General features: G+C 42.3%; 1 long non-coding RNA gene across 1 annotated transcript in view; it reads left to right on the forward strand.

The window, feature by feature from the left end:
• The window catches only part of LOC129711622 (uncharacterized), a 68,385-nt gene that overhangs the window by 41,558 nt on the left and 10,968 nt on the right, over positions 1-15,859 (forward strand). Inside the window, exon 3 of the long non-coding RNA XR_008725876.1 lies at positions 8,410-8,499. This is a non-coding gene — a long non-coding RNA (uncharacterized LOC129711622). The remainder of the gene's footprint in view (positions 1-8,409; positions 8,500-15,859) is intronic.

Below are 15,859 nucleotides of genomic sequence, written 5' to 3' on the forward strand. Positions count from 1 at the left end.
TGCAATATCGATATTCAAGCTGGCTGGCCAACAGCCCACATCCTTGGACAACAGGAATATACGTTTTTACAGAAGGAAATGTCCATGGTGGAATTTTCTGGAAAAATAAAATACACATATGCTGGAGAACTCAGTGGGTCAGACAGCTTCACTGAGTAACTGGGTAAGTGATGTTTTGGATAAGAACACTTCTTTGGAATTCTCCTGACCTGAAACGTGGCCTAAATGCTGCCTGACCCGCTGATTACTCAAGTAATTTGTGTATTTTTGGTTTGTAAACCAGCATCTGCTGTTCCTTCAGTCTTGATTTTCCCGTGTTGCATTTGGGAAGTTGTTGCTGAAATTGAAACCTGTACATTTTTGGTGTGTGGGAGGAAACCGAAGACCCCGGAGAAAACCCACGCAGGTCACGGGGAGAACGTACAAGCTCCGTACAGACAGCACCCATAGTCAGGCTCAAACTCGGGTCTCTGGCGCTGTAAGGCAGCAACTCTACCGCTGCGTCACTGTGCCACCCTCACAGCTATTTCTGTGATCCTGCACACTGCTGTTATTCACTTCCGACTTACGAACGATTTGAGTTATGGACAGTTCACAGCAGCTCTGCGCACCGTGCTTCCCAGGCAGAAATGGTATAATTTCATGCATACATATTTCCCTGGACTAGGAACATAGAACAAATCACAATACAACACAAGAACAGGCCCTTTGGCCCACCATGTCTGTACCATATATGATGCCAAATTGAACTAATCATTTCTGCCTAAATGTGATCCGTATTGAATATTGAATTCTCCAATTTTAGCTAACCTCTAACAACACCTCCCTTTCCCTCTCCCTCTCCTTTCTGCCCCACACTCCCCCTTTCTTCCCTCCCACCCTTTCCTCTGTGCCCCACCTGGACTCATACCTATTTGTCTCCTCCGCCAACATTCCTTCTTCTGGCTTTTGCAACAATTTGCAACTCTTCAATCCTGCTTTATTATCTCTGCCCTTTGTTCCAACCATCTGTCTATCAAACCCCTCCTTACCTGTGTCCACCTATTGACTGCCATGCTTTTTCCAGCCTCTCCTCTATTCCAGCTCCCAACAGTCTGAAGAATTGTCCCGACCCAAAACGTCAGCTATCCATGTTCTCCAGAGATTCTGCCTGATCCGCTGAGTTACTCCAGAACTTTGTGTCTTTTCGTAATCCCTCTTGCACGCCACGATCATAGGTGGGGAAAAAACCAGGATGGCACAGTGGCGCAGCGGTAGAGTTGCTGCCTTACCTCGCTTGCAGCGCCAGAGACCTAGGTTTGATCCCGACTGCGGGTGCTCTCTGTACGGAGTTTGCACGTTCTCCCCAGGACCGCATCGGTTTTCTCCGAGATCTACGGTTTCCTCCCACACTTCAAAGATGTACAGGTTTGTAGGTTCATTGGCTTGGTGTATGTGTAAATTGTCCCCAGTGTGTCTAAGGTAGTGTTAGTGTGCGGGGATTGTCGGTGTGAACTCGGTGGGTCGAAGGGCCTCTTTCTCTATCTCTAAAAAAAACAGTTAACTGAGTTGAGGTGTGTTTTGTGTAAAAAATTGAGGAAGATCTATTGTGGTATCATTTCCCCTCTGACTCACTTGCACCTAATGTTCATCAATTTTGTTTTTTTACATCAGTTGTTTGCTTCACCGATGTTACTGGGCCAAATGCCAGTGCTTTCTATGCATTGAAAGTATTGTTTGGAAAGTATACTTGTTCCACAGAGGAAAACCAATGAATTATTAAGCTGGAGAAATGTTGATGCCAGATGGTTGGTGGGAGGGGAAATTAATTCTAACAAATTGTACTCAGAAATCAAATCTGAATCGTCTTTGGCTGGTTGTCCAGCAGTTTCTTTAAAGTATGAAATCCACAATCCACAGCCATGCAGCTCCAAAGCTATCTCCAGCATTATTCTAGATCAAACACAGAGTCAAAATCTTTGTTAGACACAAAATGTTGGAGTAACTCAGCGGGACAGGCAGCATCTCTGGGGAGAAGGAATAGGTGACGTTTTGGGTCGAGACCCTTCTTCAGAATGCAAGTGAGGTTTGGTTGGGCCGCTGTCGGGATTGAACCCAGGTCTCTGGCGCTGCAAGCGAGGTAAGGCAGCAACTCTACCGCTGCGCCATTGTGCCATCCTGGTTCTACCTCCTATGATCGTGGCGTGCAAGAGGGATTACGAAAATACACAAAGTGCTGGAGTAAATCAGTGGGTTCATTCATTAATTGAATGAATGGTGAATGCTTTGAAGCTGAGCTTATGAATCCCTGCAAACAGATAAAGCTATTTACCCAAAATAGTTTAGAGCATTTCTTTAGGAATGACCATCCTGCTATCTGAGAGAAGGTCATAACGTCATAAGTGATAGTACTAGAATTAGTCCATTCGGCCCATCAAGTCTACCCCACCATTCAATCATGGCTGATCTATCTCTCCCTCATAACCCCATTCTCCTGCCTTCTCCCCATAACCTCTGACACCCGTACTAATCAAGAATCTATCGATCGCTTCCTTAAAAATATCCACTGACTTTGCCATAACCTTCTGTGGTTATGTGGTTATTGCCACATTCTTCTGTGCAAAGAATTCCATAGATTCACCACCCTGGGAAGAGTCTGGGGGAGATTGGAAAAGGACGAGACAGCTTCCAAGCCCAGGATCGCAGAATTCATAGATAGACACAATGTGCTGGAGTAACTCAGTGGGACAGGCAGCATCTATGAAGATAAAAGGATGGGTGATGTTTTGGATTGGGGCCCCTCTTCTTGGCAAAAATAAAACCAATCCTTTTTTCTCCAGAGGCGCTGACTGACCTGCTAAATTACTCCTGCACTTTGCGTCTATCGTTAGTATAAACCAACACCTACAGTTCTTTGTTTCATATTGTGTTCAACACCAGGGCCTTATTTTCAATTTTGTCCTCTGCCTGTTGCCCGGCGAAGCTTTTTAAACTGCTGAGCAGCAATCCCCATCCTACAAATACTGTATGGGCACTTGTACACATTGGGTAAACCGGTAAAGATGAAGATTGTCACCTCTGTTAATGCTCTTTTCACCTGATACCTGCCCACTCTAGCAGCTATTTCTTTCAGGCTCTGCTACCTCAATCAGTGGGGGTTAACTCAGCCACCTTTAACAATGAATTAAAAGCATCTAAAACAAAGCATATATGTACTCTTATCACTCTCTGTTTCTTCCAAGTGTGTTTAATGAGGCAGAGTACCGATTAACTAAATGAGAGCAATGGTTGGTCGTTACTTGTTGTCTTGAGATGTGATGAGTTTTGGACTCAATATTGTAGACCACCAGGACCTGCCCCTCCTGTCTACATCTCTTCAAGACCACCCCTGGGACTGTCCTGCCCGGGATGGTGGATGTGATCCAGAACAATGGAGGAAAAGCACAATTCTGTTAGCTGACTGAAATGGTCTGGAAGGTTAATAATGCTAGTTCTGAGTCTTCCCTTGAAACTTCCACCATCATCCATTTTGGGTGGTGCAGTGGTAGAGTTGCTGCCTTGTAGCACCAGATAACCGGGTTTGACCCTGACTACGGGTGCTGTTTATATGGAGTTTGTACATTCTGTGAACTGCGTGGGTTTTCACTGGGTGCTCCGGTTTCCTCCCACACTCCAAAGATTACAGGTTTGTAGGTTAATTCACTTTGGTAAAATTGTAAATTATCCCCAATGTATGCATGGTAGTGTTACCGTGTGGGGGGGGTCAGTGGTGGGCGCAAACTCATTGGGCCGAAGAGCCTGTTTCCACCCTGTATCAATATACTAAACTAAACATCAAATTGGACCAAAGGTACACAAAAAAGCTGGAGAAACTCAGCGGGTGCAGCAGCATCTATGGAGCGAAGGAAAAAGGCAACGTTTCAGGCTGAAACCCTTCTTCAGACAGTTTCGGCCCGAAACGTTGCCTATTTCCTTCGCTCCATAGATGCTGCAGCACCCGCTGAGTTTCTCCAGCTATTTTGTGTACCTTCGATTTTCCAGCATCTGCAGTTCCTTCTTAAACATCAAATTGGACCATTTTCTCATTCAATTCTGTCACCTTATTTTTTGATTACATTTACTTTATGATTCCCAAGAAAGCATCAAAAAAGCCCAAACTATCGTTACCACAAGAGTAGCTTAAAATCAGTTTATAGACACAAAATGCTGGAGTAACTCAGCGGGACAGGCATCATCTCTGGAGAGAAGGATTGGATGACGTTTCAGGTCGAGACCTTTCCTCAGCCCAGTCTGAAGAAGGGTCTCGACCTGAAACATCACCCATTTCTTCTCTCCAGAGATGCTGCCTGTCCCGCTGAGTTACTCCAACATTTTGTGCCTATCTTCAGTTTATGCCAGCATCTGTAATTCCTTCCTACACATTAAAATCAGTTTAGTTATTTTCTAACTTTCATGTTTTTTATGCTTCATTCATCCATTAATTTGTGAAGCGAGTTCATAAGAGCTTATTCATGTAGACAGGAAGTTTTTCTGCACTTATGGTCATTAATTGGTGATGGATAGTGTAGAAAAAAAAATTTCATCAACATGATAAACAATTAATTTATTGCCTGCTGTGAATCTGGCATCGCTTAATTCAAGCCTGATTTGTGATCTGCCCCACAATATGGTTTTGCTTTTTCTAATTAATCATTATTAAATCTCCTGCAGCACTGCCTCTGAAATGTTTGAAGATATTTTGTTTCATGAAAACAGAAGCATTAAACCTGCAATGAGACTGCAATTGGTCATTCTGTTGAAGTGTTAACTGACCCTACACCTAAGGTGTACCAGAGGGTGGGTCACGGTAACTTTCTCCTGTGGATTAGCCAAATCTTAAAATCTTCAGGTTTTGCCCGAAGATTAATTTTTCTTTGTTTGCGATTTCTTTTGTTGGATGTCCTTCCCTGTCTCGAGCACACACCAGAGTTCATTTGTGTCTTCAAGAGTCTGTAGCCTCCTTTTGCTCTGGTATTTTATTTATTCTTTACATGTTTAAATTATAATGCTGTATTTTTAATTGTCTACTCTATATTGTGTTGTTATCCTTGCGAGCAAAGCACTGACAAATTCCTTGTATGTATACATACATGGCCAATAAAATGTATTCAATTCAATTCATTTCATTTCAATTCAATTGTAGACACACAAAATAAATGTTTGTTAGAAAAACATGTTAACCTAGGAAGTATTCAAGTGCAGCCATGCTTGGATTACCTCAAAACTAATTGCGATCTATTTATATTTTCCTTTCATTAGTCGATTTGTACATTTGGGAACTTTGGGGGAAAAACTTTGGATTCTTTTGTATCAGTTCTGCCCATGTTGAAAATACCAAGAAACCTGTGTCATCTTTCATTTGTCATCTGTGCCATATTAGGGAGTAGGTTTCCATAGTAACAGGCCATTATTTCCATTAAAAATGTGCAGTATTTTAATTTCATTTTAGAATTACCTTGGGGAGCTTTAATTTCCTATAGCACTGCAGTTTGTTTCAGTAAAATTATCTTTCTGTGATGTTAAAGCATATTATGAAACATTTGGGAAAAGATGAGGCAACCCTGCATCCCAGAGGAGGGATGGATCACATTTCCCACAAAACTCTACGTATTTAGTTGAGGTTATGTAAATCATGCCAGCAGTGATCAATTGTGTATTACCTATTTTAAGCAACCTAATGCCACATCGTCTCTGAATGCACCAAGAAACATGTGTGGAAATAAAATAATAATTTGTGCACAAATTCCGGGAGAGCGCATCTTTATTCTGCATCTCAGATTTTTCTGATAGTGCTTTGTGAAATTGCTCAGGGCAAATTTGCGTCAACAGAACTACTGTATCTTGGAGCTATCCCCCATTATGTTTCTCCAAATCTGCACTGTAATGATTACTGTTGGTGAAAGTGTACCAGTCTTACATTTACAACAAGTAATCACTTCATGCACGTAGCTATATAGTGGGGTCCGGGTGATCTGTTATTAGTGGTCAGTTTCCTTCATAGTTGTGCCTTATGTTACAATTAAGTAATATTAACAGATTAGTTTAGTTTAGAGATACAGCGCGGGAACATGCCCTTCGAGTCCATGCCGCCCAGCGATCACCCGTACACTAGTTCTATTCTACACACTAAGGATAATTTGCCTACAAACCTGCATGTCATTGGGATGAGAGAGGAACTAGAGCATCCGGAGAAAACCCAGGCAGACACAGGGAGAAAGTACAAACTCTATTCAGATAGCAGCTGTAGACAGGATCGAACCCGGGCCTCCGGCACTGTAAAGTAGCAACTCTACCATTGTGCCACTATGCCCCCCATAGATGTTTGGATCTGGGTGTTTATTACGGAACAGCAGGTGGCCATAATAATCCTGGTTACTTTTCCAATTATAATGTAAGGATCGGATGATCTATATGATTGTTAGACCGCTTTAATGTTTTTTTAAAGAATTTTTGGAGGATTTACTCTCTCCATTAAAGCCACACTGTCTCTCCGCTGGTTATTAATTGTGGCTATAGAAATCATGCCTGCAGAGACCAATTGTGTATTACCTATAGTAAAATGTTTAGGCTTCCTTCTCGGTAACAACCAGTGCCAGATAAGGTCCATAACTTGGAGCACATTTGCTCATTCGAATGTTGAAGCTCCCTCAGGAATTAATAAACACCGCCTTATAGTTTGGGCTAGTAAGGTGTTTGATTGATATGGGTGTCAGGGGTTATAGGGTGAAGGCAGGAGAATGGGGTTGAGAGATAGACCAGCCATGATTGAATGGTGGAGTACACTTGATGGGCCAAATGGCCTAATTCTCCCCCTATAACGTTATGAACCTGTGTGTAGGGAGGAACTGAGATGCTGGTTTACACCGCCTAATATATGCCTGATTCCCAGGAAGTTCTTGAAACAGTCGATATATACTGTCAGCTAATCTTTAAAGTTAAAGGACATATAGATCAAAATCAAGCTGCATTACTTGGTACAATTCCTCTCCAGTGCAGTGAAGAGCTGGCAGCATTTCAAACACCAAACTCCCATGATGCGACTCAGTGAGAGATTTTTATTTTCTTGGCAAGATGCGGAATACTTCCCAGTCCCAAACTTTTACTGAGGAGACTCAGCTGGGTTCCTGCAAGACGTGAAGCATGAATTATTATGAACACATCTTAATCAACTGTGCAAACTAGTCATAAATTGATCATGTCTTTTGTACACCTCGCCCAATATTCAAGCCAACATTAATTTCTACCCCCAAGTAGTTCATTTACTGGAAGGTTCAGAGAAGCTGTTAATGCATCCTTAGGAATGGGCTAGCAGCAGATAACATCTGGCTCATTCACGATGCCAGATGTACCATGTGCACTTTTCAATTCATCCATAACTCATCTTGTCATTATTTAGTGTCAACCGTTGATTTGATTGAGCAAGGCGTCAATGAACATCATTCAGGCACAATAAATTAATTTACAGTGATGTGAGTAAATATGCATGAAGTGCACTTGTGATTATGTATTAAGCAAAACCGAGTGTTCCCTCATTTGTAATGCAATAATAAAGGGTGCTCTTGCAAAGGGTGGTAAACCACTGAATTCTCTACCCCAGAGAATGATGGAGGGCAAGATCACTGGAAATATTTGAAGGGGAATTTGATGATTATTTTGAAACGTCAAGGACTTGAGGGCTATGGGAAACTGACACAGACCAGCAGGTGAGGCCAGCATAAATCATACGCCTGAAGAAGGGGCTCGACCCGAAACGCCACCCATTCCTTCTCTCCAGAGATGCTGCCTGGTCCGCTGAGTTACTCTAACATTTGTGTCTATCAGCCATGATCATGTTGAATGGCAGGGCAGGTTTGATGGGCTGAATGGTCTAATCCTGTTACTATTTTCTTGTGTTATTTTCAATCATCTGCATCACCTTATTTAATGGTTTGCAGACATCCATTATGTTTGGTTTTGCAGGAGGTTTTATGCATGATCATGTTTCATGATTCGCCCTGTTCAAACCTGCAATCTCCTCCCAGTTCTCTGTCCCTGAATCGCTCTGTCCAAGCTGCTGCCTTAAATGTTTGACCCCTAGATTCACTGGCTGCCGAGAAAACCTCAGATAGCTCTTTTAGTACAGATGTCTGAAGAGAGGCTTAACACAGGCTTCAAGATCTAGAGAGATTTGGATGGGATGGGAAGGAGAAATATATTTTAACATGGAGAATGACTACTAACTGGAGGACATAGATATAGTGCAGGGGTCAAAGAAACAGGAGAAGATGCAGATAGATTTTGATACACATTGCGTTATTATTTTCCTGAATTTATTGCAGGGATCTGGAAAAGAGAAGGGGACTGATTTATTTTGTATGATGATGTTCTAATGATAATTTCTTTTGGTTACAGTGAGAAGCAGAGAGCAAATGGAAGAGTAAGGACCAAGACTTTCCTGAGAAATGATAGCCATCGCGTGTGGAGCAGCAACCGTTTCCCCAGGTAACAGTAAGGAAGAGAGTGACTCCTGCATTAATGTGTGCAATGAACATGGAAGTTTCATACATCATACATCTTGAGAACTGGTTTCTCAGGCGGCACGGTGGTGCAGCAGGAGAGCTACTGCCTTACAGCACCAGTGACCCAGGTTCGATCCTGACTATTGGTGCTGTTTGTACGTACTCCCCGTGACCTGCATCGGTTTCCTCCGAGATCTTCGATTTCCTCCCACACTCCAAATCGTTCAGGTTTGTAGATTAATTGGCTTGGTGTAAATGTAAAAAAAATGTCCCTAGTATGTGTGTGTAGGGTAGTATTAGTTTGTGTGGATCGCTGGTCGGTGCGGACACATTGGGCCGAAGGGCCTGTTTCCGTGCTACATCTCTAAACTAAACTAAACTACTTGACAATATCATCTCAACTGAGTACAGCAATAGAACTCTGGTTCCCTGCCATTTTCCAGCTCTTGTGCCTTGTGACATTAATAATTGAAAATTTCAATGACTTTTTAATGGGCAAACAAAACATTAAACATATCCAGCATCATATCTCTTTCCTATATTGGACCACGTTCATCTTAGCACAAGGTGAATACCTGGGGTGGCACGGTGGCGCAGCGCCAGAGACCTGGGTTGGATCTTAACACTGAGTACTCAGGAGGTACAGTGCACTCTGCGTAGGATCAATCCACGCAAGGCTGCAGGCCCGGATGGAGTCCAGGGAAGGGTACTAAAGGACTGTGCTGTACAGCTGGCGGAGGTATTCACGAGAATCTTTAATCTGTCTCTATCTCTGGCAACGGTCCCCAAGTGCCTGAAAACAGCCACCATTTTGCCGGTGCCGAAAAAGTCTACAGTCACCAACCTGAACGACTACCGCCCGGTTGCCCTAACTCCAATCCCAATGAAGTGCTTCGAAAGGCTGGTCCTCTCCCACATCAAATCCAGCATCCCTGCCTCACTGGACTCTCATCAATTTGCATACAGGGCAAATAGATCAACAGAGGATGCCATCTCTCTGGCTCTTCACACTGTCCTGACTCACCTGGACAGACAGGGCGTGTACGTGAGGATGCTCTTCATAGACTATAGTTCTGCATTCAATACGGTCATCCCCACCAAGCTCACCACCAAACTCCACCAGCTAGGCCTCAGCTCGCTGATATGCAATTGGATCCTGAACTTTCTGACGGAGCGACCGCAGGCAGTGAGACTGGGCCCGCACCTGTCCTCCACTATCACCCTGAGCACCGGCACACCACAGGGCTGTGTACTAAGCCCCATGCTCTACTCCCTCTTCACTCACGACTGTGTTCCTGCATTCGACACCAACATCATCGTGAAGTTTGCAGCCGACACATCAGTGATTGGGCTCATCACCAATGGTGATGAAACAAAATACAGAGCGGAGTTGCAGAACCTGGCGGACTGGTGCACACGTAACAACTTGTTACTAAACACCTCCGAGACCAAGGAGCTGATTATTGACTTCAGGAGGTCCCATAATGGAGAATACGCCCCAATCTCCATTTACGGGGAAAGTGTGGAGAGAGTGTCCAGCTTTAAGTTTCTGGGCACTCACATTTCAGAGGACCTCACATGGTCCACCAACACCGCTGCGCTGGTCAAGAAGGCACAGCAACGACTGTTCTTCCTGAGGACATTAAAAAAGACTGGTCTGCCCCAACAGCTGCTGACAACGTTTTACCGCTGCACCACAGAGAGCATATTAATGTATGGCATCTCTGTGTGGTATCTCAGCTGCACGGAGGCGGAGAGGAGAACTCTTCAGCGCGTCGTCTACAGAGCGCAGAGGATTATTGGGATAGAGCTACCAGCCTTGGAGGGCATCTACCACACACGGTGCCTCAGGAAGGCCGCCAGCATCCATAAAGACCCCTCACACCCTTGTAACGGACTGTTCGAACTACTTCCCTCCGGCAGACGTTACAAGGCCTTCTACGCCCGAACCTCCAGACTCAGAAACAGGTTTATTCCAAGAGCTATAGCGGCTCTGAACCGGCCCTGCTGAGTGCCCCCTACCCCCCCTGGACTGTCTCCCTCGGATGGTCACGGCACACAGCTTATTTATTTCTTTTACTTTTCTTTTACATCGGTTGGAAGCTGCACACTAAATCTCGTTGCACTGACGTGCAATGACAATAAAAGATATTATTATTATTATTATTATCTTGACCACGAGTGTTGTCTGCACGGAGTTTGTACATTCTCCCCGTGACCCCGTTGGTATTCCCCTGTGCTCTGGTTTCCTCCCACACTCCTACGTCGTACAGGTTTGCAGGTTAATTTGGCTTCGGTAAAAATTGCAAATTGTCCCTAGTGTGTAGGATAATGTTCGTGTACAGGGTGTTTGATGGTCAGCATTGTCTCGATGGGCTGAAGGCCCTGTTTCTGCGCCGTCTCTCTAAACTAAACCTGACCAAATCACAAAGTGAGTATGTTTAAACCATATTGTCACCACCATAATTTTGCTAATGGCCTTGATTCATGTTATCCCCGGGGAGGGCAGTTTTAAACTCTCAATGCAATAAATTCTCTCTCGAGAATCATGACTGTCAGGAATGCTGCAGGAAGCGACTAAATATTCTAATGGCATCTAATTTTCCAATGCAATTTGTTCACATTCAGCAGGTTTGCTCTATAATTTGGATAATTGAGCTCTTACAATACACTGCTAATGGAAACTGAAAGGCAAGAGTTGAAAACTTTTCATGCTAATGTTTTTCCCGAGTTGTCAAGGTGAGCGATGAACAGATTGCAAAGTAGTTTATTTACAGATGTTAGACCATTATTGACAGCCACTTAGAGAAGTTAAATGGAAAGATTCAGAATAGAACCCATTTCCAGTAATATTCATCTTTATTCTTCTTGACACAATTCTAGTTTGTGTCAACTGTCAAGCTATCAATTTACACTAATCTTACATTAATCATTTTTCTTTTAATTCTCCCACGTTCTCATCAACATCCCCTAGATTCTACCACTCCCCTACACAATTAAGGACAATTTACAGCGGTCATTTAAACCACTAAGCGACACGTCTGTGGAATATGGATGGAATGTGGACCTCCCGGAGGAACTTACCAGTTACAGGGAGAGCGTGCAAACTCCACACAGATAGCACCCTGGAGAAGAATTAAGTGTGGTCTCGTATGCTGTGAAGCAGTGGATCTCCCAAAAGTACCATTCTGCTGCCCTCGAAGCATCCCATCTCCACTGGGCAGATTTTGACCTTGAGATTCACTGTTGATTTCAAGAATTTCATACAATGATCCAACTGCCCCATCATTGCCTTCTGCATGTGTTTCACAACCTTTACCTGGTTTGTCACCTATACACATCCTATCTCAGGCATTTCTTTATTCCAATGATACCTACCCCTTTAAATAATGAATTTAAAAAAACGTCTTCAAATTGGCTGTGTCCTGAAGAACACATCTTGCATGGTTGACCTGTCTTTGGCTGTGAGTGAACCAAGATAAGGGATAAACTTGATGCGTTCAAGTTATTAACTTACCTCCAGCAGGCATATCTGTCCATGACTGCATTTGTGGAATTGATCATTATAGAACTCTTGTTGTGTCAGCAATAAATACTGTTCTTATTATCGATGTGCACATCATTCAAGAAAAAGGATTTTTTTTTAAATGTTCATCTTAAAAGCCCTTTAAATCAAAATGTATTTTAATAATTTGTCTTTGTCTTATAAGCAGCGGAAGTAATTTCTCCACGTTTAATATGTGAAACCTCATGATATGAATACCTTCACATGATAATTGACTGAATCTTTGAACATATATACAAACCTTCACCTACTATAATGCTTTACTGGTGTCATTTTATTGAATCTTTGCTGCATCAGCATGACTTTGACTTTCTCCAGAGTAGTTCACCAAACTTTTCCTGCATTATGCTGACTACAGTCTAATCAATCGATTATATAGATTTATCATCCACCTTGCTTGACTCCTCCATTCTTCCTAAATTGTCCGACAGACAAGTTCTATCCATTCAGCTATCTCTCCTTGAATCCAATGAGATCTAACCTTCCAGAGCAGCCTACCATCTAGAACTGTTGAAGCCTTTGTGAAATCCATGTTTTCAACATCTATACCTCTGCCTTAATCGACGTTTTTGGCCATATCCTTGAAAAACTCAATCAGATTCATGAGACATGACCTCCCATGAATTAAACCATGTTGACTATGCTTAATCAGCCCTTGTCCATCTAAATGCATATGTGTCCTATCCCTCAGAATAATCTCCAGCAATTTTTCGACCACAGATGTTGAGCTCTCTGGCCTGTAGTTCCCAGCCTTTTCCCTGTTTCCCTCCTTGAATAGAGGCACAACATTTGCCACCCTTCAGTCATCTCTTTCTCTTGTTAAATCTCCATTGCTATCCTAGACCACTCTGGAAATGAAACAGACTGTTTCAAGGAGGGAGATACAAGAGACTCCAGCTGCTGGAATCTGGACCAAAAAAAAAACAAGCTACCGAGGGAACTGTAGCGTCTTGATGCAAGGTCTCGAGTTGAAATGCCAACCACCCCTTTACAGATGCTGCCTGACCACTGAGTTCCTCCAGAAGATGGTGTTTTTGCTCCAGACTTTTATCTTGGTGTAATATTTTGCATCAGATATCCAGGCATCAATTTCCTTGTTTAATCTTTACACTGCTGAATGTTTTTCCTCCTGTCTTAGCTCTGACTCTAGAAACGGGCCAAAAGCAGGCAAATTAGATGTGCACAGACAGACACACGTCTTGGTTGGCATGCATGAGTTGGGCTGGAGGGCCTGTTTCCAATTGTATAACTTTATGACTCTAGCAAATGATAACCCTTTAATTTATTACGTTCAGACTTGACTATTCCATACTAGCCCCTGCTGATCTTAGCTGTTCTCGATCTTCATTAACTTGAGATCTTCAAGCTCTCTTTGCACTACCTGTATCCACATCAGATGCTAAGATCCTAGACTCCGAAACTTCCACCCTGAACCTCTCTGATCCTTACCTTTCCCCATCGCCTCTTTTAAGATGTCTCCAAGGCTTAAGTCTTCGACAAAGTCTTTGGTCACGCTTTTAATTTGTTACGGCTCATTGGAGTTAAACCTGAAATTTGTGCATTGCAGTTCTGTAGATGGAGACCTTCGTACAAAATCAGCTGAGATACAGCTAGACATGTAATTAGCTGTAAGTCTGAGATAACATTGGAACATCCGCCTGTACAATCTTTCTCTGGATGTTTAGCAAATCCCTCGAACACTTTGGGAAGCCGCCAAGATTTGAAGCTGAGGAAAAAAATGAAAATGTTAGCTTTGTTCAGCAGATCAGGCAGCATATGTGGAAATTTCTGGATGATCTATATACCACTGTTGTTATCTCAGCAGATTCTGCACTAATAATTGCTTTAGTGACTATGATCCTCAGACAGAATGACAATACAACTTGTTTTGATTTGGAAAGTATTTTGACTGGAGATGCATTATTGCAACAGCAAACAATGCTTTTCAATTGAATTAAAAGCATATCATGGAGTTTGTGCCATATGTAAAACAAATATGTACAAGCATGAGACACCATAGTCTTGAGATGCATTGAAGCGATTCACAAAGTGACAGTAGATGTTTGCAATCTGATGTTGACATTAGCTTAGTTTAGCAAACTATTCATTGTGAAGACTTTAAAAATGATTTTGTTTTCTTCTTCAAAGCTCTGCACATTTTTGAGAAACTCTCTCACCAATTTTCAAGGATATGAAAAGCTGTCAGAAAAAAAAATTGTACAGGTGGAAGGCAGTAAATCTTTGCAATTCTCAGCATAGAAAGTGATCAATGGTTAATCCTTGGGTCTGTTGAAGGTTTTGTTTGATGATGGAAGATTCATTGTCCTATACAGGGACACATGACAATAAAATCACTTGAACTTGAACTTGAAGATTAAGTGGTTGAAGAGAAAGGGGAAGAACATTTTATACTTTAGAACCTGAATTATATAATGGCAAGGTAGATAAAAGTGTTGAAGAAACTCAGCGGATGCAGCAGCATTTATTGAGCTAAGGAAATAGGCAACGTTTCGGGCCGAAATCCTTCTTCATTATCTAGTGGCAAAGTAGGCCTGCAGGTTGACACGAAATGCTGGAGTAACTCAGCGGGACAGGCAGCATCTTTGGAGAAAAGGAATGGATGAAGTTTATGGTCGAGACCCTTCTTCAGTTCCCTCCTACACAGGCCTGCAGGTCTCTAGCTCCAGTTTGTTCTTCTACTTTCTAATATTTGTATGTTCTTAATTGACTTTGAAATTATAAAGCACGTATGATGTTCTCAGGGGGCAAAATCATAATGAATAACTTGACCTCGGCTGCCAGATTAATCTACAGTGGCTCCTGTATCTGCTTTTTACAAAGCACTCTCTGATGTACCATGAGATTCACATTAAAAGGACTACAAGATAAATTGTAAAAATTAAATCATATTGCTATCGATTTTATGATACCTCACCGAATCAAATATGACACACATCTGTTCCCTGCAATCAATATTTATTTTGTTACAAAATACTAATTTTCTTTATGCCTTCCCATACGGCATAGTTTAACCGACTTGTGACTTTAAGTACCGCTCCACTTAGGAACAGGAAATCAATAGTTCATTATCTGCAGTGAAAATTATTCAGCTCCATTTTGAAAAAAATGTTTTTGTCAACAAAGTTTAATCAATAATTCAAATTTCGAACTCATTATAATAATCTTTTGTTCGGTGTAGCTGTAGTGTTGCCATTTTAACTTGACATTAATGTGAAGTTCATTGAGCTCCAATTGTCATGATAGATTAAGGACCCTTCGCCGGAGCCTTGCCATTCGAGTCTTGTGATGCATCAAAGGAAATGTCATCAAGGTTATTAATCTGAAAACATAACTTCACAGTTACTGTCTGGCTCATGATGTGATTCCAGAAATTTCTGTTTTTTATTTCAGCCTTCTACCATCTGCAGTATTTTATGCATCAGTTGATTGTAAAGCATTTTAACATCTCCTAAGATTAATGTGCGGTGCATACATTTAGTTCAGAATTGTCTTCCTTGTTACTTCAATGGAACTGTCTTGTCCTATTTGTTTCTTTGGACATATTCAGTTGGTTTGCCAACAGTTTTTTACGATAGAGCATGGAAACAGGCCTTTCAGCCCATCCAGTCCGTGCTGACCATCGATTACCTGTTAACAATCGTTCTGAGTTAACCCACTTTCGCATCCATTCTTTGCACAAGAGGGACAACTTACAGAGGCCAATTAACCTACAAACCTGTACGTCTTTGAGATGTGGGAGGAAACCGGGGCACCTGGA

The sequence above is a fragment of the Leucoraja erinacea genome, chromosome 30, assembly GCF_028641065.1.
Source record: "Leucoraja erinacea ecotype New England chromosome 30, Leri_hhj_1, whole genome shotgun sequence".
NCBI classification, from domain to species: domain Eukaryota; kingdom Metazoa; phylum Chordata; class Chondrichthyes; order Rajiformes; family Rajidae; genus Leucoraja; species Leucoraja erinaceus.